Below are 25,938 nucleotides of genomic sequence, written 5' to 3'. Positions count from 1 at the left end.
CCTCAAAATGAGTGTTGGTGTGCTAATCGATAACCAGTGTATTAGCAATTTTGCACATTGATTTATGAAGGGGGAGCAGCTCCTCCTGTACAGTTATTAGCTGCTGATTAAATGTGCCTATGCCCAGCTAAGGGTGGATATATGTTCCCTGAGAGGCCAGGTCTAGAACAATCTTCTACGAGACTATGGTTGAAAACACGTTCATCATTGTAGGTCGTTAACAAGACAAGCCCCACTTAGCCAAGGGCAGGAGCCGCACCTGTCCACGGCGGGGGCCGCGGCGGGGGTGAGCCTCCCCGTCCTGGGCAGCCTGCGCCCACGTCGGCCTCTTATTGTTTTCTTGGTTCCTCTCGGAACAGCCTATAAAAAGGAGATGGTAAATTACTCCAGGACAAGGCTCAAGTTCACAATGGACAAAGAACGGAAAGCATTTTATTGGAACTTTCTTGGGATTGAGGGGGAGCCTCCCTGAGACCTACCTGCCCGTGAGGGGAGCCAGGCAGCATTCCTTGCTGTGGTGACTGTGTCCTGGGTTGGAGGAACCATACCCATGGAGACACTTTGCTTTTTATTCTTTTTTTTTTTTTTTTTTTTTGCAGGAAAAAATACAGTAACCACAATAAAAATAGATAATGGTATGCAGGATGAAGAATTAAGATAACTGAAGACAAAATTTATTTGGAGAGAAGGGTCGAGAATATTTGTGAATACCTTTGTGGTGATGTGGTGGAAAGAGTTGAAATTTCTAAAATGATACAGTACTTGGATTGATGTAGGGGTAACAGTAGGCTGCTGGCAGGAAAGACACTGAAGGAGAGAATGTGACCTAAGAGATCGGGCTGTAAAATGTAAATAGCAGTTAGAACGTTTGATATAGTTAATGGAAAGGTGTAGCTGGGCAGAGAAGAAACAGGTAATTTTTTTAGTTTTTATCAATAGGCTTGATAGAGGATGCCCTTACCAACAAAATAAAGTACCGCTGTATTTTTCACCCGGGAAGGTATTTATTTATTAAGTTGATAACATTTTGAAAAGCAATGAATATAATTTTTGGGACAACAGTTTGCTGGAGCGATAGCACTCCTTGAATTGTATACAGCCCTGCGTGATCATTTGTCCTTGAGATACGTTAAGCACCGTCGTTATGACATCAGTTAGGTGAAGTAAAGGTTAAATTGTAAGTAGTTCAGGGTCTTTTCTTGCTATAGAATAATTGTCGTCTTTGCCATGCAGTCTTTGCTTTTTTATATAGCCTTGGATTAAAAAAAAAAAAATTCTCGAACTCTTTCTTGCAGACTTCTTTTTGGAAGGAAAAAAAACCCCACCCCAACAGCCCAGGATTCTTTGGGAATGCAAAAGCCCCTTAGCAGCAGTGATATTTGATCCTGTTCTCATTGTTGGGAATTTTTCTAATAATGAAATAAGTGATGGGGGGTCATTCTCTGCACATGTGGTGATGTGTGTATGGTTGGGAGTGTGCCTTGTACTATGCAGAGCGTGTGTGCCAGGCTGCTGACGTGCACGCGCGTGTGGGACATACTCGCCCACATACCTGTAGATATGGAAATACCTGTAATTTATGCACAGCCACACGGAGAAGTGGCACATCCCAGGTTTGCTGTGATGCCATCCCGTCCCACTGTTTCCGGAACCCCTCCCAAAATGTAAAAAAACCCCAGTACTGTCAGGAGTGAGGGGCCTCACACACATTGTACAGCAAACTGCACACAGAAGAGTTTGGCTGCATTTAAAATCCAGTTTGTTAATATTTCCTACTAGAGGCGCCTTGTAGAGGCATGAAAATCTGTGCTTACAGGCAGGGTCCGTCTGCATTCACAGCACTGTGTGCTCTCTGTGTGAATAAAGCGATAGTTGACAGTGACTTAAAAAAAAAGATGAGGGTTTTTTTATATGCCTCTTTTCTTAGGATTCATAGAAAACAGTGAATTGTGGATAGATAAGCAGCTGAACCAAGTCCCTTTTCCATTTTAACTTCACTGGAGAAATATATTGTTAAATTTATGTACTTGGAAAAACCCAACAGAGCTGCTTACTGAGAATTGGAATAAACAGGCCTCCAGTTACCATTTTTAATGGTTATTGTCAGGCAAGGAAAAGAAGATCATTCCTAGAGAGGTTTTTGAGCTCAGTTATGGTTTGGTGCTTTCTCGATTCAATCACCTGCTTGGATTTTCTGGTTTGGGAATATCTAGATTGGATTTCTATTTTAATTAGCATTAAATTGTTTATAGATTCCATTGTTTCACAGGAAAATCAAACTAACACATTAAGGTCGAAACACAACTTTGATGTTCTTTTCACTTCATATTTCCTAGGAAGGCCTATTAGCTAAACTGCTTGCTTAACCTTTTCGTGTCTTCCAGTCCCTTGTTTCTGGATCTGCTTTTGTTGCCCATGCACCAGACCGCAGCAGCAGTAAGCAGTTTTTTAGATGATAGACATTTTTTTCCTTTCTATGTCCATTGTGTCTTTCTGAAATTCTGTGCCAACACGAACAAGGATTTGTCTCTTGTTTTTAAAGGAAAAAAGTGAAGAATCCATTACCTTATTGTAGATTTTGCCATTTCTATTTTCCCGGCAAAATGTAATACAGGATTTCCTGATTTTTTGTGATTGCGTCGCATTCTGCAGGAAAATAGCCAAGTAGACTCTCTCCCAGCCACCAGTCACAGGGCTGCTCCCCGTGCCTGCGTTTCTGCTTCCAGCAGGGCCGCCGTTAACCATCTACATATTGAACCCTGTGCGCGCTTCCAAATTTGAAATACGGGCATTTCTGCCCCAACTTGCTAGCTGCAATTTTTTAAAGGTGTGTTCTGTGGCTCCTTTCTGGAGAAAATTAGCATATGGTAAATATAGGTCAAGTACTTACATGCTTATAAATTCCACTCCAAAGCTGGCTTGGAGGCGTGGGATATATAGGAGGGGATGATGAGCTTGGACTGAATGGAGGTTTAGAAAATTTGGTTGTAAAAAATATCCCCAGTTTTTAGTGAAAAGTAAAGTGCATCTTCAGCAAGATCATATGATGAAATAAATTAAATCAGCAGTGAAGGTCAGTATACATTCTGACTTGGGAATGTGAACTTTTCAGAAACCTGTATTTATTACATTTTACTATTTTTAAAAGCCAGCTGCAAGATTCATAGCAAGAAATGGCACGACATACCAATGAACACTGCACCGAAGTGAGGGCTCTTTTCAAAATGGTTAATACGCCTTATTGGCAAGACATCCCTGGCGCTGGTGTCATTGCTACAACACGGCGTTAAAATATATGGATTTAAAACGCAAGTATCGTGACTAATATTTATTTCAAGTATAGAATGTGTCACAGCACTGGGGCATCCTATTATTAATGCAGTAAACTGTGTAATACTCTGTAAGAGCCTGCCCTGCTCCAGTTCTTAGCTACATGAAAATAACAGTAAAACATGTCTGTTTTTTCCTGCTAAGCTTTATTGTTACCTGGGAAGGTACTGGCATCGAGAAAAGCCAAATACAGACAAATAATGTGACCATAAACAATACCTTAGCATTACTATGCTGTGCAGAAATCTCTTCAAACCACCACCCCCAAACTTGGACTATATGTATGTGTGTGTGTGTATATATATATATATGTATACATATATATATACATATATATATATTTTTTTAATTTAAAAATTTTAAAATTGAAGTAAACTGCTCTAACTCCAGAAAGTAATTGGAAATAAACACTCTAATAAATATTCTAAGTCAGCCAGGAAGAAATTCAGATTGTTGGTACTCGGTGAATTGTATAAGAAGCACTAATAATATTAATGAACGCAGCCTGTTGGGGGTTTTCAAAGGAGGAGGTGCACAGAGGTTCGGTCTGTGTGCCTGTGTCGAGGGAGGGGGGCTACCTCGCAGAGTGTCATTTTCTGCACCAGGAAACTTTTCCTCACCTCATTCAGCAGGTATTGAACTTGTATTGCTTGTCAATTTCAAATCAGTAATCAGCATGTATTTTAGGAGAAGGGAGCAAGATGAGTGTCATCCCCAGGCGAGTTGGAAAACACATAGAGGTGGTTTCGAAGCATGTTTTTACCCACTTTTCATGAACTGGGAAAATGAGTGTCTCCAAAGCTCTGGGGGAAGACCCAACTTGGAACTGCGTGGATCATAAAAGAGCCTTGTCTCCTTCCCTGTGCTGCGTCCAGGGAAGCCCCTGGGGTGGGGGTGGGGGGTGCTGGCTGGGACCCTTGAGCAGTTCCAGGTTCACTGCTGTGACACCCACTGTGCCAGCCCCATGGGGAGGTAGGAGGGCCTGGCTTTTGCTCCCTTCTCCACCACCCCTCCCCCCACCGCTTATTCTGAGTTACCTAATGGGAGATGCTGAGTGTTTGCAGTAGGTAGGCTCCGTTGAAAGGAGTCCTCAGACTCCCCACTCACCCCCTAATTTTTATGGCAAGAAATCCAAATCCAGTAGGCGCTGCGCACATGGTAACCGGATCCCGAGGTTCTCAGGCAGTTTTCTGAAAGTGGGAGCTTGTTGTGATGTTTGGCTAAATTTCTGGGAGTAGCTGGCTGAAGGCATTAGGCTGCTGAGAGGCTGGCTTATTCCCAAGGGGTTTCTGCAAATTAATCACCCTGTGAGCTAAATTTGTTTATAGACGTATTTGGAACGAAGGAGATCGCATGGGACGTGTCCTCTCCATTTGTTCTGTGGAGCACCTGCTCAAGGTACCACAACACACGGCCCCCCCCTCCTCCGAGTGATTCAGGACCTGACACCTCGTGATGGTTGCAAGGGTGATGACAAAGATAATCATACATTTATGCCTCCGTTTTTCCTCCAGGGAATTCAGGGCCCTCGGTTATCTCAACCAGAGTTGAGTTGGTGCAAGGGATTTAGGGATACGTGGAGATTTTATATATATAAATTCGTTTGTCTGTTTCTATAGCAATTGCTTCTTAAAAATAATTTAGTAGTTTAATACAAAAGCAGTAGATGGGTTTTATGTGCTCGTATAGGGAAGATTTTTTTTTTTCAGTTTCACACATGTTCAGTTTTAATGGGTAATAATTACATCTTTGTGTTTTGATGTCGGAGGCTGGTTATGAGGCCTAATTCTGCAAGCAGTCTCCTCGTTGATTTGCTGGGAACTGCTGATTTCAGAGAGAGAGAGGGTTGCAGCCTGGGAGCCCTTCTGTTTTCAAGACAAGTTAATACTTACGTGGGTCCTCAGTCTCATGTCTACAGACATGGGTGCTTCCCTGGCCTTTCTTCTCCAGGCCCTGGAGTCCAACACACATATGGGGTTGTGGTTGGGTTGCTTTTGTTTTTTTTTGTTTTGAAAGGCGGATCCCCCGCCCCCCAAAAAACAAAACAACATCTCCCCACTGACCGCCGCCCCGACCAGCCCCGTTTGCAGGCACCCTCTTCCCAGCCCCTGGCTCCGGCGTGCGGCGTGCTGGCCTGATTGTGGAGCACGGCCCTGTATGTGCTGGGAAGGCAGTAAAAATGAGCACTAATCAATCTTTCAGAGAGAAGCAATGGACATGCGGAGGCCGCTATCCTGTGACTAAACACACCCCTTTTATGGACTGTTGCCACTAATAAAGACGGCTGATTATGGAGGCAGAGACCAAAGCTGGGATGGGGTCAACCCTGACTGACAGTCATCAGTCATTCTTAATGATACTTTTTCCCGTGCTTTCTAAGGGATTCTGAGCAGAGTGCAAATCATTCGGGGTCATTCATAGTTCATGTACCCACAGATGGCAAAGGTTTTGAAAGACTTCGGTTTAAACTTGTAAAAAAAAAAAAAAGAGCCTCACTTTTTTTTTTTTTCAAGGAAGGGAAATACCCCAAAACAAAACATAGATTTTTCTTATTGGAACGTTTTCATGTTCTTTCAACCTAATAGATGTTTTACACACTACAGAGCTTGTGCATTATTAAAAGAGACATAAATTTATGTTTTATGACGTCTGTCTTCTTTAATTATTACCTTTGATGTCTATTGGTGACTAAAGAGAGCTTAACAGGATTTCTGTCTCTTCTTAAATTTCGTGTCGTGAAACCCAGCGAGTCCCTGACACATGTGTGTTCCTCACCTTCAGGATTATTTTATAAATCCCTTTCTGATGAGCGGAAGTGTCAAATCAAGGACAGGTCATAAAGTAAAAGTATAAACCTTTTAAAGAGGGACCTTGGTAATATATAAACATTCTGCACACTATCTGAATTTTTTATGGACTAAAGAAAAATTATATTTCAGCTGGAGGAAGGGAGAAGTTTAAACATCAGCCTGTGTTTTAATGTATGATTCCCCCCCACCCCCCCAAGCTCTTATTTATAGCCATGGAAGAAACCATTGGCTTTAGGGGCTATTTTAAACATTTGACTCGATTTAGAGGCTGCCTGTTAATTGTACAGGTTTAAATTCAGAAGGTTGACTTTGAATAGATTGTTGAGTACAGTGTCCTCTAGGGGGGAATGCTGGGGGTGGGGCAGAGGTCTGGGGCTTTGTTCTTTTCCAGGTTTTTTCCCTTCCTTCCTGAAACCTTAGTTTCCTTGTCTGCAAAGGAAGGGTTTAGATTATTGGAGGATCCCGAAAGCATTACTGCTCCGCCACCCCGCCATATGCCTTGAACCCATCTCCTCGACCCATGAGTTGGAGGAAGTAGTTGTCATGAAGCAACAGCTGTCCTCTTTTGTTAAAAACAAAAACAAAAACAAAAACGGTTGTGCTCAGCGAATTTGTGTTTGGTAAAACTTGAGTGCATTTTTACATATAAAATTGGAAGTAAGCTGAAATCAACAACTTCTGGGCCCTTCTGCCATTTTCATGTCAAGGCATATGGAAATATGTCACTGCGCGTAAGACCCAGAAACTGCACCAGGTGGAAGCATTGGGTGCAGATGTGCGGGATGGCGGTGCGCTGGGCTTCGGAAACGCTTCCTGGGTTCACTTCCTCTTAAATCACACAAGAGGAGCCTGGAAATGTGGCTGTAGCTTTTTAAAGAGAAATGCTTCCTTGCCTTTGTTACGGAAATATGGGGTATTTTGAATTGAATTGAGCAAACATTTCTTGACCATCCACCGTCTGCAAGCAAGGCGTGGCTCCAAGTGAGTAAACCCTGGAGCTCCCGGGGATGCTGGAGACGTGACTTCTCGCGACTTCTTGCGTTTACCTGTCAGTGTGGCAACGTGACTTTCCTGACTGGGTGGGTCTATTCTCTGCATGCTGCGTGCCCTGCGACCTCAGTGTGCCCTTTAAACATCAGAAATGGCCTCACAGTCTCAACACATCTTCTGGACACGAGGAATTAGGATCCCAGGGTCCTGGAAATGCAGGGCTGATGGTGAGCCGCTGACAGACTGCAGATCTTGCTGCTGGTAGGGCAGGGTTTTCTAGGGGAGGGATGCCTCGAGGGGTACCCTCCTGTGCACAGGCAGAGGGGTTGACGGAACCCTCTATCCTGGTGGACGCTTTCACTTCATGGTGTTATGAAGAAGAGGGGTACCTCCAAGCCGGAAGAGGTTGGTTTTTTCGTTGTGGTTTTGGGTTTTGTTGTGTTGTTGTTGTTGTTTTTGGTTTTGTGTTTGGTGTTTGTGTTTAGAACTCAGCCACATGAGAGCCACTTGATTGAGGGGAAGGTTTGCACTTCACTCTGTGTGAATGTCAAATGTCAATTCGTTTGGTAAAATGTGAGGCTTAAGTGATAATCTGTGGTAAACAATTAGTTTGGGAATAAATGCTAGGTCAGGGAAAACCCCCAGGGGTTAGATCTGAAAGCTGTAACTCAGTAGTATGGGGGGAGCGCAGATGGGGGGAGGCTGAAAACCAGCAACATATTTTCAAGGCAAAGTAACATATACAAGCATAAACATTTGTTTGTAGTATAGGAATGCCTTGGATATTCAGAGGGAGTTAAGCCCTGATAGGAAGGAAAGTATTTGGACGTAGCTGTTACATTTAATTTTCCTTGTGCAGTCAGCAGATACTCTGTCTCCAAGGAATGAGTCTTTCCCTCTTTCCTGCTCACTCCCCTCTGTTTCTCTAGAACCTTCCACCCCTTCCCATTGGTGAGCCCACTGAGTCTTTGATTCCTTCCTGATTGCCCTCTGGAAGACATCTATCAGACACTGTCTTATCTGTTTGTAAGGCAGCTCAGGCCCCAGATTTAAGTCATGGGTTCTGGCTACAAGTTAGAGTGTGATTAATAATTGACTAATGTAGCTTTTATTTATCACAGGCTAGCACATTTCGCCATTACTGAGTTAATTTATGTTAAGTGTAAGCTGTCGTTCAATCTGTTTTTCAACTTTTTTTTTTTTTTTAATCCTAAGTCTATCTTTCACTTTTTGAGAAACAAAATCCTTATACAGGGCATAGGCTCACTCGGTGCCAAAAAGTTGATTTCCTTTTCACTGGAGCCATACATCACCAGCCCTCCCAGCTGCACTGTCAGGCTGTGACAGAATGACATGTGTCATTTATCAAAGGGGCCAGGCTGGGCCTTGGGAAACGCTGCCGACAAAGCCTGAGAGAGTTCATTTTGCAGTCCCCTCCTACCCTCTGTAAGCCCCTTGCCAGGAAAGCCTGTGATGTTTCTGTCTTCACAGCATTACTGTAAGTCCTTCAACCTTCACGGAGTTAACCCTCCCCACCTCGGCAAGCAGCAACTGCTGCCCCTTCCTGCCAGGGCGGCTCTGAGACCCCAGCGAGCGTCTGTTCCCGTCAGGGACCCCCCCCCCCACCCCACCAAGTCGCGAGTCCTGCACCCCACAGAGTGCGTCTGCCTTGCTCTCCCCACTTCCCACAGCAGGCTCTAAGAATTCAAGCTCCAAGTCTCCCTCCGTGAGACAAGGTCAGAGACAGAAAGAACAGGGATAGAGTTTCCCTTCTGTCCTCCCCAGCAAAAGTTCGGTCTTCTGTTTATTTTAAGGCCTCCCTAATAAGTGTTTTACTCTAGGCTACTTTTGAAACCACCTACGAAAACCCCATAGATGTTTCTTCTCTGTTCCTTAGAAGCCGTAACCCCCTTCCTGCCCTCAGAAAGACAGTGATGAGGTTTGGGTCTTGTACTTGCTCCAAAGGGTTTTTTTTTTTTCAGGAGGCAAAGAAAAGGCCGCCCTCACCCCCAGATTGTTTACTTCTTAGATGAGTCCCAAAACAACCAGAAAAGAACCAGAAAGTGAAAAGGAAAAAAAAAAAAGGGAGCTCCCAGAGGGGAGCACAGTGTTAAAATATAAAAAAGCATTTGGTTAAAATGTTTCTCCCCCCCCCCCCTGAAGGGAAGACTTTTGCATTTTAATCATGTGTGAGAACGTGAGAAAAGTTATTGTTTCTCCCATCCCTACCCCTTTGTACTTTGTATAGTCCCTAGTACTGAAGTTATTTACAGCTTCAGATATCATTTAAAGAGATAGCTAAGCAGACTGTTGCCTCAGCCAGGAACTTTCCAGAAAGAAGTCCTATAAATTAGCCATTGCTCAGGAGTGGCTGTTTCCTAGGCAGAGCTGGCCCTTCATTTGTCTACATAAGGCTAATTTATTTTTGCAGCCAGATGTGAGCTGACAGCCATCACTCAGAGCTTCCTTCCCCCACTGTCACGAGGTCGGGAAAACAGTCACGTTTCCCATTTTACAGAATCCCCATCAACATTATTGAAGATGGATGTATCTTTAAAGCAAAGATTGATTGTGGATATCGGAGTTATGGTGCCATTTATCATGGTGAATATTATTTAGACTTGGGTTGTACAAGGCTGTAACTTGAGACCCAGCCAGGGGAGGGACAATCTGGAAACGCGAATCCATGAACTTTAATGGATGGATGCTTTTTTCAAAGCTCAACTCACTATAGTGTGATTTACTTTTCTTACAGAAGGGAAACAAGCATTCCGGTTTTAAAGGGACAGCATCCCCGACTGTCCTGTTCGGAGGGCCCCCGGCCCCCGCGCTGAGGACAGTCAGGGTGCAGGCAGAACTGCTCTTGAGTGCGGTGGCACAGCCCGTGGCCATGCAAACTTGCGTCAAAGACCACTTTCCAGATCTTTCTTGTCCATTAGCACCCTGATAATATTAGACATCCAGATGTACCCCACAGCTTACCCCTTTTGGGGACCCAGGAAAGACTATGTATTTGAAGCCAGCTCACCTCCTAAGGGCTACAGAAAGCAGCCTTTTACATGTAAGAGCCAAAGAAGAAGGAACTCTTCCTTGTCGGCAGCATGAGGCTTTGGCCAGAACGGGTGGTTATCGCCAAATGCCTAAAGGTAGAAGCATATGCAAGAGAGGTAGTCCTGTCGACCTAATTAATACCAGTCTTTCTCGTCTCGCTGCAGTATGGCATGGTTATTGACGTTTGCTCAGCTGGGAGTTCTAAGCAGCTTCCTGCATAGGATCAGTGCCTCAAACGGTGAATCTTCCAACGATTGGTTCTCATATCCTCTATTCTTAGAGAACTGTAGAGCTGGACAGGCTAGTGAATTTGTTTTTCCTTCTCAGGGCGGGGATCCCAGAAGTTCACACATAATTGCATAAGCCCAGGAGCCAGGGGAGACTCCCTTCCTCTGATTGATTCAGCATCGCCCTGTGTGCTGCTGCCTGGGTCTGCAGTACCACTACCTGGGTCACGGCTCCTTTGCCCTTCACTCATGTTATTCGTGGCTAATGTTTCATCCTTCCGTTTTAGGGTTTTAGGCTCATAGAATGGAGAGGGGAGCTCCTAACAATGAGTGGAGGGTGGGCTGCGGTTGGAGCTGGGCCGGGCAGGTGCTAGGTAGCTACACCCTGCCATCCCAGCGCCGGCCCGACACGGGGCCTCAACTCCGGGCGTTCCTAGCGAAGCTGGGTCACGCTGACCTGCACGGGGCTGCCACCACTGGCCCCAGAGCGCCACGTGCCACAGCAGCTATGATGCCGCTTGTGACTTCGAATGCATGCCCTCCTGCCCCCTTTGGGCTTTTAAATATAGACAGTTCCTCGCGACTGTGTGGCCTAGTGAACAAAAAGTAATTATTTCTTTCTAGCATTGGAAACTTTTCAGCATCTGGAGGATGCATCGTCTGCCAGGGTGAATGTAACGGCAGACAGGACACATGCCACGTGATGGGGTCCATCAGACCACACATCTCTGTGCGTGAAGCTGCTCCTTGCTGTGTCCGTGTCCCAGGGGACACTAGGCTCCGTGCGGGCAGGGCTGCGCGATCCTCCTGCTGCCGGAGCCTAGCACCGCGCCCTGTCGTGCTTGTCCGGTGGCTGAGCATGCCCAGTACAGAAGCTGGCTCCCACCAGGACAGCTGAGTGGGGTCTGAAAGGAAACAGGGGCCCTCGTGCATTGAGAACCACTAACCCACGTCTGGTCATGGGATGGTTCTCTTGGAAGCAGCTGTCCTTATAACATTGACACAACGTTTAAAGAAGATAATCAAAGTCCACTGTAACACAAAGCAAGGGACAAAGGAAGGGTGCAAAGGATTGCTGGTCCCCGCTTGTGAACATTAGGTGAGGGGGTGGTGAAATGAGACCTGGAAAAATCGGGGGTCTCTTTCCTCGCCACACATCTCCGGGTAGACTCGCTCAGGACTCTGCTGACGTTGGAGGTTTCAAAGGACGCGTGCCAAGATCTCCTATCAGTCTTATCATGGTGGACAGGTCTGTGTTTATTTGCAAGTTAAAAGCACATTCTTGGCCTTTTAGGAACATATGAAACGTCTGCAAACAGGAAGTAGTCCGTCACATTCGTATGAATCACGGCGTCCATAATGTGGGCTGAGGTCAAGTTGTTACACTAAATACATTGTAGCCATTATGAATGCATGGGGTCCTCTGCCACGTTGGTGAGGCAGGACACGGGGTCCGGGCGAGGGGGGCCGGGCGGAGCGGTGCCGCTGCGGGACTGGCCACGCCGGGAGCCGGGGAGCCGGGGAGCCCGGGGCCGCGGGCGGCGCGTTCACACGGCACACCTTCCCCAGGGCCCCGGTGCCCAGGAAGACAGCAGGCGGCAACAAAAGTGGCAGAACTTCGGCAGCCACAAGCGTGCATCCGTAAGGAGGCCAAATTTATCACGGCACATTATGGAGTGCAGCAAATGTCATGAAAACCATTGTTTTTTAATTTTTTTCTTGGAGCGTTTGAATGAGGTGATTTATGGTAGTTATCCATCTTAAGGGTCATCCGTCAGTTTTTAGTTGCTAGGCAATCAAACCAGCAGCTGTTTGCTTTGAATCAAGCTGAAAAGTTGTCAGTCACCACACGCAGGTATGACCTTAGTGGTTGAAAACATCATGTGTGCAAAATTAAAGAGACGTCGTCTTTCTTCCCTGATTCCCCTGACTGCCCTGTCATTTGCTGGTGTAGCAGGAGCCCTTCCTGGCTCCTACAAGAAAAAAAAAAGAACAAAGGAGTGGATGGAAAATTCCTTGACTGGAAACTCGAAAATACCCTTAAACACTGTGTTTCACCCCTTCTGCGTTCGTGCAACACTTACTCAAGTGAGCACCACCGGGGGATGGGAGGTGGACCCCATGATTTGTAAGATTTCAATCAGCCAGTTACACGCACACGCACACACACACGCACGCACACATGCAGAGTTCGCTGGTGGGGAAAACCGAACCCCAGCAATTCTCAGTGTGTGGCCTGGTTGGAGGCCTATCCGATAGCATTTTCAGGCTGGCCTGGGTGCCATGAGGTGAACTGCAGTCTCTGTCCTGTTGGTGGGGCCTTGTCGGGCTCTGGGTGGAGGGCTGCCTGGGAGTGTCACTCCACGGTGCCCACTGGCTGCTCAGCCTGGAGTGGACGCCAGGCCTCTGTCCATCACTGGATACCTTTGCCCGTCTCCCAACTGTCTGCTCCTGCCTGGCCCGTGTGTCGTCTGCGGCCATTTGCCTGGCGCTTCTCCAACACAGGACTTCTCCCAGATCCTCGCTTTTCTGTTGGTCACCCTGGAACCTCTTGAATCTTTCTGAAGAACGCTTCAGCTGACACTGAGAGCACCTTTCTCGGTATCAGTAGCTTGCTAGCTCCTGTGTGAACCGTGTACCCTGTAATTTTAGATACTCACAAGACTTTTAAAACTTAGCCCTAGTAAGGAAAATAAATGCATAGTCAAACCTATTTTTAGTAATGGAAGCTAGATTTCCATTATTTGTTGAACCTTCCACGTGGGATTTTTTCCTTTGTTTCTCAGTTGACTTTGTAATGTAACTACAGAGGTAATTTTTATCAATAAGGCCAAATTTGGGGGATCCGTGTGTCATAGAATAGTGTCTTCTTTATTCAGATTTACCTGGGCGATTTCTACTTACTTGACTTTGCTGGCGGATATTTAGCCCATGTGGCTGTAAGATGTTTAGCGTGTATTTTGGAAAGTCTAAAATAAATTTAATTTGAGAATTAGGTTTGCCTTACTCAATTTGTCATCAGTTATTTTGTTTTCATCTATTCATTTGGCAGGTGTTTCTGAGGGTCTGAAACATTCCTTCCAATAGATAATTCCGCACATTGGAAAAGTATTCCAACTTAGGTTTTTCATGTACCGGGTCTCTACTGGACTCCAGGGAAACTGTGAGGGGAGCCTTCCATTCACACCAGACAGCGGACGGGGAGGGACAAGGGAGCCCCCCACCCCTTCCTTGAAGTCCTTGAGGCCGGATATGTTCTGGAATTCAGAATTTCTCGGATTTTTGAAAGGAAATTCGGTGTATGTACTGTATATTTTGCAGCATCCTCAGCTTGAAGAAACATGAATTTTTCTATAGCAAAGTGTATGATTATTCACACGGCATTGGGTGAGTAAGCCATAGACACGCTACCGTCCGTTCAGGTCAGGTTCTGGTGGACTCAGATCAGGTTAGATTCGCTGTCACCAAGTCAGAAATCTTTGTTGAGTTCTCAGACCCATTCGGATCTCGGAAGGAGTCTCGGGTCTGTGTTAGTGCACTAACCCATTTCCCCGGGCTGCCGGTCTCCGGTGTGGCACCGCGCTTGGCCTGGGGCTCCGCGGCAGGTCACGAGCCTTAGCAGTTGTGAAATTCTGAGCCGGCCTCATAGCTGACTGTGTGGTTGGAGTTCTCTTTGAAGTTTTTCCTCCCGCACCCACACAGAAAAGTGATCCTCGTTACACCTGCAGCCTCCCCAGCCCTACCTGGTTATCTATTTAAAACTTGGAACTATAGAAGCGTATTTTTCTCCCAGTATGTTCTCGTGCATCTTGTCAAGTACGGCCTTTTCTCACTTTGGGGGGGAATCTGGGCTGAGTACTAGCTCACAGTTCACTTAGGAAGAAAAAAGTGGAAAACTTCCCTTAACGACGCTCCAGTGTTAACGTCCATCTCCATGGTGCGTATATAAATAGAGTGCGAGAAGGAGTACTTGGCCAATGATTCCAGCTCTGGAAGAGACACACCAGGGTGCCTGCTGCGCTAGGCCTGTGGGTTCTGGATAGCCCGTGTGAGCACGTGAGAATCACACACGTGCTGGCACCGCTCCTGTTTCTTCAGGGTTGGGGGGAAAGGTGGAGTCTGCCTGGTGCACTGACAGCAGAGCACTGCAGTGGCTCACAGACTCTTGGGGCTTAAGGAACCCCTTAAACAAACTTCCTTTCTGAGGGGTCGTACTGGGCCCGCTTCCATTTTTCACTTAGAAAGACTGTTGCATGCTTCGAATTGCTGGAGAGCCTACGTTTGCAGGGCTGTTCCGTGGAACACCTGCGTGCCTGCCTTGCTCCCCACGTAGGATGCAGTTCACCGGCTGGTAAGACTTCCTTTATGCAGTCTGTTGGGAGGATTGATTATTTGATCTTTAAAATACTTAAAAAAAAACAAAACCCTTTTTTTGGAAGCACTGAGTGTAGGGTTATTTGTGCACATATGTAGATCCATTTTTGTTGTGGTTGTGGTTTTCAGAGCTCTTTGAAATGCAGGGCTACACCTGGGGCTTTGTTCTCTTTCCTATTCCAGGGAGTATCATTGAGAAGCTGCTAATTTTAGAAGGGCCCCTGTCTACATAGACAGAAGCTGAAACATCCTGCGTAAGTCTGGGTGATCTTCCGTGGGCTGGGCACCTGTAGCGCCCGTGGAAAAATGGGGGCCGGCCTCGGGGCTGGCCGAAGACAGCCATAGCCAGACCGGGGAGCCTTGACTGGGTACTTGCAATTCCAGTTGCTCATTCCCTGCACCCCTCCTCCTTCCCTCTGGCTGCCCTGGCCCCTCTTCCCAGCCGCTGCTGCTTCTCCTCCTGGACTCTGTGTCCATTTATGTTTCTCCCCACCCCTCCACCCGTGCCCAGGGACACTTCGGCTGTTCCTCATCAAGTTTGCGCACAGTTTAAAAAAAGTTATTTTGCAGTATCTTGAGCTCTTCAGAGGACAATTGCTCTGAAATCTAATAATTCATAATAAATATAGTTCTGGACGATGGAGTAGCGGCGATGCGTTGGGGGTAATAACTGCTTTGCCAGGGCTTTTGGGTGGTTATTTGAAAGGTTTTTTCCCATTAAATTTTGTGTTTTTTGTATATGAGATGGCTTCACGATGGTGCTTTTATGCTAGTCGGTTGGTTACCAACTCAAATTAAGAAAATGCTGTGTGGTTCTTGATATTTCCATTAACTTTTCTGAAAGTATGACGTACTCATACACACACGTTTCTATAAACTTAGTTCAAGGGTATCGGGAAAAAGGTTTTTTTTTTCTCCTCACATTTGCTGTTCATAAAACGCTGGAGGGACAAATATTTTAGGTGGTTTTTAAAATAAATTTTAGATACTGTGGTGTCTGCACTACCTTTCATTTCGTTTCCTAAGTAGGTCCAGCACATCGAAAGATTTTTGTCTCTTGAAAAATTGCTTTTACTGGGTACTAACTATTAGTTTCTTTCCCTTTGTCGTAATAAAGTTGTGCGCCCCAGCCCCCTGCTTCTGGGCCCTGTGGGTAGTTAGTGATCCACACCGGTGTGCGGACGCGTTTGACACGCAGTCGCTCATATGAGTGAAAGTGAGCCTCAGTGGGGCCTTCCTGAGCATACATCAAGCTGCCTTAAATCCTTCTTGGAATAAGGTGGGGGAGTAAATAAAGAAATATTGACGTTGAACATATACTTCTCTTGGCTTCTTGACATGTGGACTTGGGTCACTGACTCTCATTATTACCTTTCTGGAACTTTCTGGGGGGACCCTGGTTGGGCATCGATGTAATTGGGTAAAGAACACTGGAGTGGCTTTAGTCTCAACCCCCAAACCAACTGGCTCTGTACCCCCAGAGAGGCCACATCTTTTCTTTCAATGTTAGATTTCTCAGCTGAAAATCAGGACTATCTTAACTGGCACGGATTCCCTATCTCCTAGAGTTCATTTGCTCATTTCTCCAATTGTTCATTCATTGGTTTATTTATCCAATAAATACTTATTTTGAGCACCTGCTTGTTTCCAGACAGGTGTAGGGGAAAGAAAAATAACTAAGAAGGTCCTTGAGGTAATGTATCTCATGGTATAGTGAGACTATTTTGAAAACTAAAGTGGTTATCAATATTAACTTTATATAAAATATTTTATTATGCATCCCATGCATGTAAAAATTTCATTGAGTAATGAAATAAATGTTATCAGGATTGAATATGGGAAACAAAAAATCCATTTTCCGATTTATCTCAACTGTCTTTTCTTCTCTGCCTCCACATAATTCAACCATGGTCTGTGCGTGCCTTTGCCATGGGCAGTAGGACAGCTCCTCTGCGGCCTTCAGGGTCTGCCCTGAGGGCTTGTCCCCTTCACATCCGCTGTTCCTTTACCAGGTGGGAAGATCTCTCCCTGCTGTGGTGTGGACGCCGGTCATATTCTCTGCAGATGCCAGTTTTTGACCCTTGCATCTACATCTTTCTGTAGAAATTCTGTGTACTCCAAAGTGTGCATGTGTTCAGTCCTACAAGTGCTGGTTACCACCCAGTGGCCCCTGTAGTCACCACCCAGTGGCCCTGTGATCACCACCTGGTGGCCCTGCTGGTCACCACCCGGTGGTCCTGATGGTCGCCACCCAGTGTCCTTGTGGTCTCCACCCAGTGGTCCTGACAGTCACCACCCAGTGACCCTGATGGTCACCATCTGGTGGTCCTGATGGTCACCACCCAATGGTCCTGATGGTCGCCATCCAGTGGCCCTTCTGGTCACCACCCAGTGGTCCTGATGGTCACCATCCAGTGGTCCTGATGGTCACCACCCAGTGGTCCTGATGGTCACCACCCAGTGTCCCTGTGGTCTCCACCCAGTGGTCCTGACGGTCACCACCCAGTGGTCCTGCTGGTCATCACCCAGTGGCCCTGATGGTCACTCTACTGGTCACCACCTGGTGGCCCTGTGGTCACCATTCAGTGGTCCTGATGGTCACCACCCAGTGGCCCTGCCGGTCACTCTATTGGTCACCACCCAGTGGCTCTGTGGTCACCACCCAGTGGTCCTAATGGTCACCACCCAGTGGCCCTGCCTGTTACTCTACTGGTGACCACCCAGTGGCCCTGCTGGTCACTCTGTTGGTCACCACCCAGTGGCACTGTGGTCCCCACCCAGTGGTCCTGCTGGTCACCACCCAATGGCCCTGCCTGTCACTCTACTGGTCACCACCCAGGGCCCTGCTGGTGTTCCAGGGGTGTTGGTGTGTTTCAGTCCTTTCCCATCTGACGGGTGTGTGGCACTCCCGTTCTTCCCTGTGGCCTTTCCTGGAGTCACTAAGGTAGGTAGGTGGGCCGGGTTGTTTGGACAGACCCAATTCTAGCAAATTCTCATCTCTCTAAAACACGCCGCTCCATAGTTGTGTCCTCCTCCTGCTTCTTACCGGGGAAGGGAATACAGCTGGACAGGAAGGTGGAAAGCTTGCTGTCAGGTCGCATGGCCTTTATAACAGTGGGCCCAAAGTTGTATTTGCGCCTGGAAACATTAGATCATAAAAAGCATACTTAAGGGACAAATTTAATTATTTGGTTATACATTAAGTCTGGCATTCTTCTCAGTGTGCGTTTGCAAATGGCAAAATCTGATGATAATAAAAGTAATAATAGTAGTGAACGTTGTCTCTATAATTTAAGCTTCATGGGGACAGGTTTTGTCCATGCCGCACACACAGTACCTGGAACAGTGCCTGGGAAGTAATAGGTGCTCAGTAAACCTGTGTAGAGAGACCGAATTTACTCTCATCCTGCGCACGTGTGTTATGTACTTTAATTTTTATAGCGATCTTACTCTTCTCTCTGTTATGCAGAGTGAAGCTCGGGGGGGTGCAGCTTGTCATGAGGTCCTGTGGAATAAGGTAGAGGGCTTTGAAGTTAAGCCTGGGTAGGTCAGACTCCTTGACCTCCGAAGCCATCCACGTGTTGGCATTAGCGTTCGTGGTTGCCGGGGTGTGGGGACCGGCGCTCTGGATGCCCGGGCCATCCCTGGTCCTTCTACTCGCAGCCGCGGTGCCGCGGTCCTCGGGTGCAAACCGAGGGAGGTGGACCAGAGGATCCCCGACATCTGTCCTCGGAAAGACGCATGTCCGGTGGCCTCTGCACCTCACTTGTGCATTTTCCTGCTGCTGTCATGCTCCCCGCATGAGATCGGAACAGAAATCTCACCTCTCACATGCGTACACGCACGTGTGTGTGTGTAAACGTGCACACACTTTTTGTTTCTCCAATGGCTGTAACGTTATTTTGTAGGAGAGACTGGATGACAGCCATTACATCAAGCTCCAAAGGTTAGGGATGTTTTTAGAAATACTCCTCATTTCTAAATGACTCATCCTGTGTCTCACTTATTAATTTATCTGAAGCCTTCATGAACAATTTTTTTACTTTGTTGTTTACTCTTCCAAGCTCCCTGCTGGTTGGTTGTACTTGGCAGCCTTGGGGGGGGGGGCAGCAGGGTTTGTGGCGAGGACATGGCGTGTGCGGAAGTGGTGGTGGCTCCGTCGCGCCTGTGACCGGGTTCTCGTGGACAGCCCCTGCGCGCCCCCGAGTACAGACACCCAGTGGGTTGCCCCCACGGCTGCGCATGCGGGGGACCTCGGGAGCGCTCAGATTTCTAAGAATTGGCAAAGTGGATCCTTAAATCACAGTGTTCTGGGGGAGAGCCTACGCGGGGGGTATTTGGTCTGTTTGCCGCGCAGGGTGGCGTGGTCTTGGGTGAGCCTGAGGGAGAAGTCCTTCTCGAAGGCAGGGACCGGGCTCCGAACCTCCACGGGCCTCGGTGAGGCTGAGTGAATGACTCCCCTTGACTGTCTGAGGGAGGCCGGTGCCGGGGAGAGGAGCCAGGGCTTTCTGGAGGGGAGGCCTCTCAAGAAAAAAAGTACAAAATTATAAACACCAAGTTAGGTATGAAGGTGGCTAGTACGAGAAAGGAAATCACAATAAACAGCAAGTCTTAAAAACCTGAACAACATGACAAAATCCAGAAGAATCGCATGTTTTTATTAATTAGTTCCTGACCTAGCTGTTTTTCTCCATGTTCTGTGAGGACAGATAATCCCGTCATTCCTCTAGAATGGGTCATGGGAGGGGGTCTTTGATTTCTGATGGGTGGGGTCCATGAAGCATGTGACCTACTGCCAGCTCAGCTTCCTCTTAGCCACTCTAGAGCAGGCCACAGGGCCGTGGCCTCGTCTGTGGGAGGGGTGGCGGGAGCGGGGAGCGCGCTGAGGGCTCCGACAGCAGGCTCCCGGCCCCGATGGGAGTGTCCTACTTCTGCAAAGGGTCGGAGGCCACAGGGATTCCTAGGGCCGAAGAAAGGGCCAGCACGAGCAAGGGGCCTGAGGCTTCGGGGGCATCATACTAACTCCCCTGTTTAGAACCCTGTCTAATGAGATAATGGTCTGAATTAAATGAATAGTTGATATTTCAGTCCTAACGTTTTATTTATTTATTATTTTTTTTGATTAAAATTTCAAGGGAGCCTCAAAGCTCAGCTCCTTTTGAACTCTTGAAAGAAACTTTTTTTGGCATTCCCTGAAAAGCATGGCCGTGTAATGATTTCGTTATGGAAGAATATGGACAGCTTGACCAGGAGCTTGGGCTTGTTCTGTGAAAAAGCACCCATTGTTATGCGAAACATTATGTGATTTCATCGTCACAGAATTATGGGATAATTACAAAAATAACAAAATTATGAAAATAGCTTTTTGTACAAATTCTAATTTGCTTAATTAAATTTTCATTTTAAACTGCCAGCTGTAAGAAAATTCTCACTCTCTCGAATGTATCTTTTTGAGAATAAAGTGTCAGTTTCTTTTTATTTTTTTTTAAATAGATTCTACCTGTCTTCTTCCCTGCCTGGGATATATACGCTTCAGTTAGAAGGAAGAGGCCCAGAAGCAGAACTATGAGGAAAACGCTCTCTGCACAACAGGGGGAAAGCCTGGCCTCAGTTTCCCCTGTTTTGAGGAAACCCAGTGTTCCTGGAGAGCCAAGCGTCTGGGGCGGGTTGTAGCCGTGGCTCCCTGCCCAGCTTGGCTCCTCATTGCCAACATGCGGACAACATAGGGTCAAAGGGCCTGACGCCCGTGCTTGAGCCACCCCATTGGTAGAACTGACCTTTTAAAGACAAGCTGTACACTTTTGACCTTAGGAAGTAGGCATATCCTTGGAGGGCATCATGTCTAAAAAAGTACATTGTCATTTGACCAAGCAAACGTAAACTCGTGTGCTGCCGTCTTTAGTAGGGGTTTTCTTTAAAGGCTGCCCTCTCTTCTCTTGTTCACGGCTTTGGGCACATCGATGACTTCCCCCTGAAAGTGGTGACTCTGCAAATTTTAAGGGCAATGACTTGGCTTTTGAAGAGAGAGAGAGACATTGCTACTTTTTTTGGTCAAGTTTGGAATTTGTACGAGATATTTCGAGAATGTGTGTGAAAGTTCCAGGGTCCCAGCGTTCCTGAGAAACTTCATGGTTTACAGATGGGTCAGGTCCTGTGCGGACCCACATGGTCCAGTCACTGGAGCGTCTTGCTGCCTTGCGTGCAGAACCCTGGACTGGGCATCTGCTCCTCGTGCCGCACGAGCTCTTCGTTGCCGGGCAGCGTTGTGCCAGGCCCCGTGCACACAGGTGTGCTCTCCCTGAGCCTTGGCTGCAAGCTACAGATTCCTGTTTGAATGAAGACGTGGCCTCCGCCGCAGCCACCTGCCCTGATGGGAGCCCCGCGGGGGCCGGCTGGGCCCGCCCACGCTAGGATGTGACCCACAGCGTCCTCTCTGGGGACAGCCCCCTGCTGCTTGGGGCACTCGCGCGGTGTGCCACTGCTTTCTCTCCTCCCCTGTTGTAAGTTACTTCAACAAAAGGATCCCATCCCACAATTTTGTAACCATCACAAAACACAAACCTACTCAATTTTGATCGTTGGAGTCACTCAATAATTTTTAACAGCCAGTCAAACCTGCTATTTAGAATAATGCATTCAGAACAGTGGCTCATTTACTGCGTGTTTTCCGATTTTAAGCGAGTGTTTTGATGTACGAAGACAGTGCTCGAGTGATGCGTGCTCCGGCACCTGGGCCGGCTAAGCAGGACGCACCCTGGCTGGGGTCGCGTCTCCTGTTGGCTCTTCCGCTGACGGTTTCCCTCTCATTGATCCACGGATACTACTGAGTGCTTGTTGTTTTCGATGCCAGGAGCAGTCGTGAGCACATCACATTCCCCATGGACATGGGCCACCTCTCCAGGACGCGGCTCGAGTGTCCTGCAACATTTGGATCTGTGGGTTCCAGATTCTAGGGGGGGTGGGTGGTCTGCCCCGACAGTCCAGTGACACTTCTGGGCGTTAGCAGAGCTATGCTCCGCCCCCTCCCTCCCCTTTGCAAACTCTGGCCCTGTCACCAGCTTGCAGTTCAGGATTCGCTGGCCAAGGCCGGGCTCTGCTGCCCCATCGGCTGGCCACTTACTTTGCTGAATGGAGACCAGGTGGTAGGTCTGCCCTGAATGATTCTCCTCTCTCCCTCCTCCCTGGGTCAGGGACTGGGGAGGTGTGTGCTCGCAGGTGGGACAATCCCCTAGGAGTTAAAGACCACACATTTCATTGTATAGTCGGGCAACTAACATCTCTTCCATTTGCCTGTGACTCTCTTACCCAACTTCTTGGATTTCTTCCTTGTTCAGTGAAGCTCCTAACCAATAAGTAAAAATTAAAACCTAGAGGGAATTTAATAGTTAAGCCAGTAGTTACAATGATGGAAATTCATTTCTCGCAGTTCTGGAGGCTAGAAGTCAGAAATCAAGGGGTCAGCGAGACTGTGCTCCTTCGGAAGCCTCTGGGAGAATCCTTCCTCATCTCTTCCAGCTTTCTGTAGCTCCTGGCAATCCTGAGGGTACCCTGACTTATGATGGTGTCCCCCCAGTCTGCCCCCATCGTCACACGGCCTCCTCTTCTGTGTGTCTGTCTGCTCTGTGCCTGTGTGTTCTCTGGTTATAAGCCACCAATCACTGGATTTAGGACCCATCCTAATCGATGACTTCACTGCAACTTAACCAGTTATATCTACAAAGACCCTGCTTCCGAATAAAGTCACAGTGTGAGTTTCCAGGAGGACACGAATTTTGGGGGACTCTCTTCAACCACCATAGGAGAAAAATATGCCTCATCGTTTGGGCAGCAGCTTTTATTGAAGATTGGAGGTAGAGACATAGTAGACATACAGCCTACCGTGAGCCATGTGTGCTCGGCGTGCTTTGTAACTATTAGATCTTGATAACCGATATCTTGATTGTTGATCATGAATGACTGACAGTGTCATCTTGGCCACTCGGTGGTTCGAGTGTGGCCATCGCTAATCCCACAGTGAGAGGAAGGAATGGACCTGTCCTCCTGGACTTGCCCTGGAAGGGTGGGTGCTTACTGATCAGCTGTGAGGAGCCAAAGCTTGACCATGTGGGAGGGGGATACTGAAGAAGGGTCCCCAAATAGCTCATGGTCAAGAAAGTTGCAATCCTGTGATTCATTGACACATCTTGAAACAAATTGAGGTCAGTAAATGAGTGGAGCGTTAGTCATGTGGAGTGTGTTTCCGTGACATTTGATGACTGAATAGCAAAATATTCCTCCCACTTGGTTTGGGTTAGAGTGTATCGTCCTCAGTCCGGAGGGCCGCTGCCGTGTCTACACGCTGTGGAGGCACCGTCCAGCTGCGAAATTGTCCTGCAGAGGGCCCACCATCTACAAAGCAGGTGGCCCTTGTTGGATGTGGCGGGGAAGGGGGTGCGGGCAGCTCAGCAGTGAGCAGCCGCTAAAGATGGGAGGTGGGGAAAGGGGTGGAGCTCACGGCTGCTTGGATTTCACAGCCGTCTGCTTGGCTTCCCGCAGCTCCTACCCGCTGCCCTGAGGTAGATCCGTCCCTCATATTGGGGTCTCACCCTTTTCCTTCCCAGTGGTGTCTCCCTTCTACCATGAGGGGCCTCATCAGCAAGTAGGAGCCACTCCTGCCCAGTGGGGGGGGGCATGTACTCTGGGGGGCCCACACCGGGGATGCCGTTGTCTGCAGGACAGACGCAGGGGCAGGACCTGTGAGGACTGGCGGTTGTCCTGGGTGTGGTCTTGGTGGACCTCTTTCCTTGGGGTTCTGAGGATGGGGTTGGTCCGAGGGCCACTCGGGGACAGCACAGGCCTTGTAAGGCCTTTACCTCCTGCTGGACTTGTATGGCCTCCGGATCAGGTGATCAGTCGTAGCGTTAGTGGTTGTGGGTAGTGTGAGTGTTTGCAGCCACATTTGTCAGCAGGGTCAGTAGGAATAGCTGAGGAATGTTCAGATACAGGAGAATGACACACGCCATAGTTTCACTTACAACATCAATCACCAGTAACCCATCCTAAATTAGCCCAGGAGTCCAAAAAGTTTTTTTTTTTTCCAATGCCTTTTTTATGTACACAGTTGCCTTTGAGTTTAATTTGAATGGTTTTGTCTTTTCTTAAAATTATGAATAGGGCTCTTCAGGTGTGGTACAGTGCGGGATCTTGAAAGGAGCAGGGCTGATGGGAAAAAGAGGGCCAGGGGCAGACCATTCAAAACCCACGCAGCCTGGGAACCAGAGCACGCACAAAAGAAATCATCGTAAAACAAAACAAGTTTCTAATAAATAAAGAAATACTATAGTAAATATGAGGCTCTACATTGGGGAAAAGGTGAGCGACAGAAGCTTGTTGAGATGCGGGGAGGAGCACGGAGCCGGGCGCAGAGGACTGGCTTCCCTGCGCACGCCGGATCCGGCTGGCCAGCTGCCGGGCGGCCCTCTCGCCGGGCGCGAACGTCCACGTGCTGCAGGAACCGGTGGGAACCACGCGGCGCCCTTGTGAGCTGGATGCGGTTCCTCGGTTGACCGATGGAGGACGAGCTGGACGCTGGCTTTCTCCAGCAGAGCACGGGTCGGTCGGAGCATCGCGGCTGTGGGTCTTCTCTTCGGGGCTGTTTTGCTTGGCCAATCTCGGGCCTGTTACGGTCCCTTTTCCTGGTGAAGGATGCGCTCTGGGTGTCCCACGCTCGATGGCCTTGGTTCGATGCTGGCTTCGTGTTCCCCCGGATCTCACTTTTGTGACTTGGAGACAGTGGATACTAGTTACAAAAGGAGGTCTGAGCTTAGTAGGAGTTGGTAAATGTAGCTGAAAAAACAAAGATTATTTGACCTCATTCTTTTCAAAGATAATAATCCGGCCCTGAATATGGGAGAGCTCCTCTTGGTCCCCATCTCCCCTCGCCTCTCTCTCTCCACCTCCGTCTCTGTCTGTCTGTCTGTCTCTCTTTGTTCCCCATGCCCTGTGTGTGTGCGCGTCTGCTAACACCATAGGAGAGAATTCTTTTAAAAGTTAATGAAGGAGTTGCAGTGGAACCCTATTAGATTTTCCTTCCATTAAATGCCTGCTACAGACTTTTAATGGATGTTTTTAACTAGGCATTGTTATCAAAAGGACTGTTGCACAAATTAAAACCAGGCTACAATCTGTGAAGAGAAACTGGATTTACTTTTTGCCCTTAGCTAAAACAGAGAGGAGCTGGGAGGAGGTGAATTTCACGTTGGTATTTTGAGAGGTTGGATTCAGGAAGATAGCCAGTACTACCTAGAGCTATGGAAGTAGTAAAACACTTTGCGGGGGTCTCTCTTTGTGAGATGAAGGCATTAACAGGAACCCTGGATTTTTAGAGGTATGTGAATGTTAATTTTAAACTATTATATTGATATTTAAAATACCTTCTTAGCTTTTATGGGACTGCACTGTGCTTTCTGTATTTAAGCATGTGAAAGCTGTACTAAGAAGGGAAACTTTTCTCCTTACCATAACCACAGCGTACAGACTTGCTAGAAACGGCTGGATTTTTAGTTTCTCATTTCATTCCGATTTATTTGATCTCAGGGTGTCTCCCCCTTTGGCCCTATACAGTCTGTTTACTGAAACTGCAGAATTTGTGTTTCAAGCTTGGGAAATTCTTGTCTTATCTGGGGATGTACCAGAGGACAGGTCCTCATTGGAAGGGACCGTCACTCACATTGTGTCTCAAATTCTTCATAATCTTGGCACTGAGCAAATGATGCCAAGTTCCGTAACGCTGCCCACCGCGTCTACCATAACGGAGAAAAGTTATGAGTTCTTACACTCAGCGTCCTGGTTATTACATCTCAGCTAGCCTTTGTCTCTGACTTCTATTAAGACAGTTTTCTGAAACAAAATCCACGGCCTGGAGCGCCCCGCCCCGCGAATGTGTGTGCACGTCCTGTCCGTCACCACCAGCAAGGGGGGCGCCCTTACCTTATAAGTATCCCGCCAAGATGCGTGTTTCGAATTTTACTTCCCCTACGCCAGACGTCTTGAAGAGAAGGTCCACCACAGAGCATTTGGGAGTTGGGCATTTCCTGCGACAGACAGGATCCAGTTCTCCGGCGGGAAGTCGCCGAGATGCGTGCACCGCGCGGGGCTGTCTCGCTGCCTGCGACAAT

General features: G+C 47.7%; 1 protein-coding gene and 1 long non-coding RNA gene across 2 annotated transcripts in view; both read left to right on the top strand.

The window, feature by feature from the left end:
• The window catches only part of TSHZ1 (teashirt zinc finger homeobox 1), a 74,808-nt gene that overhangs the window by 6,679 nt on the left and 42,191 nt on the right, over positions 1-25,938 (top strand). The window lies entirely within an intron of this gene.
• The window catches only part of LOC130543962 (uncharacterized), a 39,736-nt gene that overhangs the window by 6,366 nt on the left and 7,432 nt on the right, over positions 1-25,938 (top strand). The window contains exon 1 of the long non-coding RNA XR_008959763.1: positions 1-25,938. This exon is cut by the window's left edge and continues 6,366 nt beyond it. This is a non-coding gene — a long non-coding RNA (uncharacterized LOC130543962).

Source organism: Ursus arctos, unplaced genomic scaffold, assembly GCF_023065955.2.
Source record: "Ursus arctos isolate Adak ecotype North America unplaced genomic scaffold, UrsArc2.0 scaffold_17, whole genome shotgun sequence".
Classification (NCBI taxonomy): Eukaryota; Metazoa; Chordata; class Mammalia; order Carnivora; family Ursidae; genus Ursus; species Ursus arctos.
This window is presented reverse-complemented; position numbering and strand designations above follow the sequence as displayed.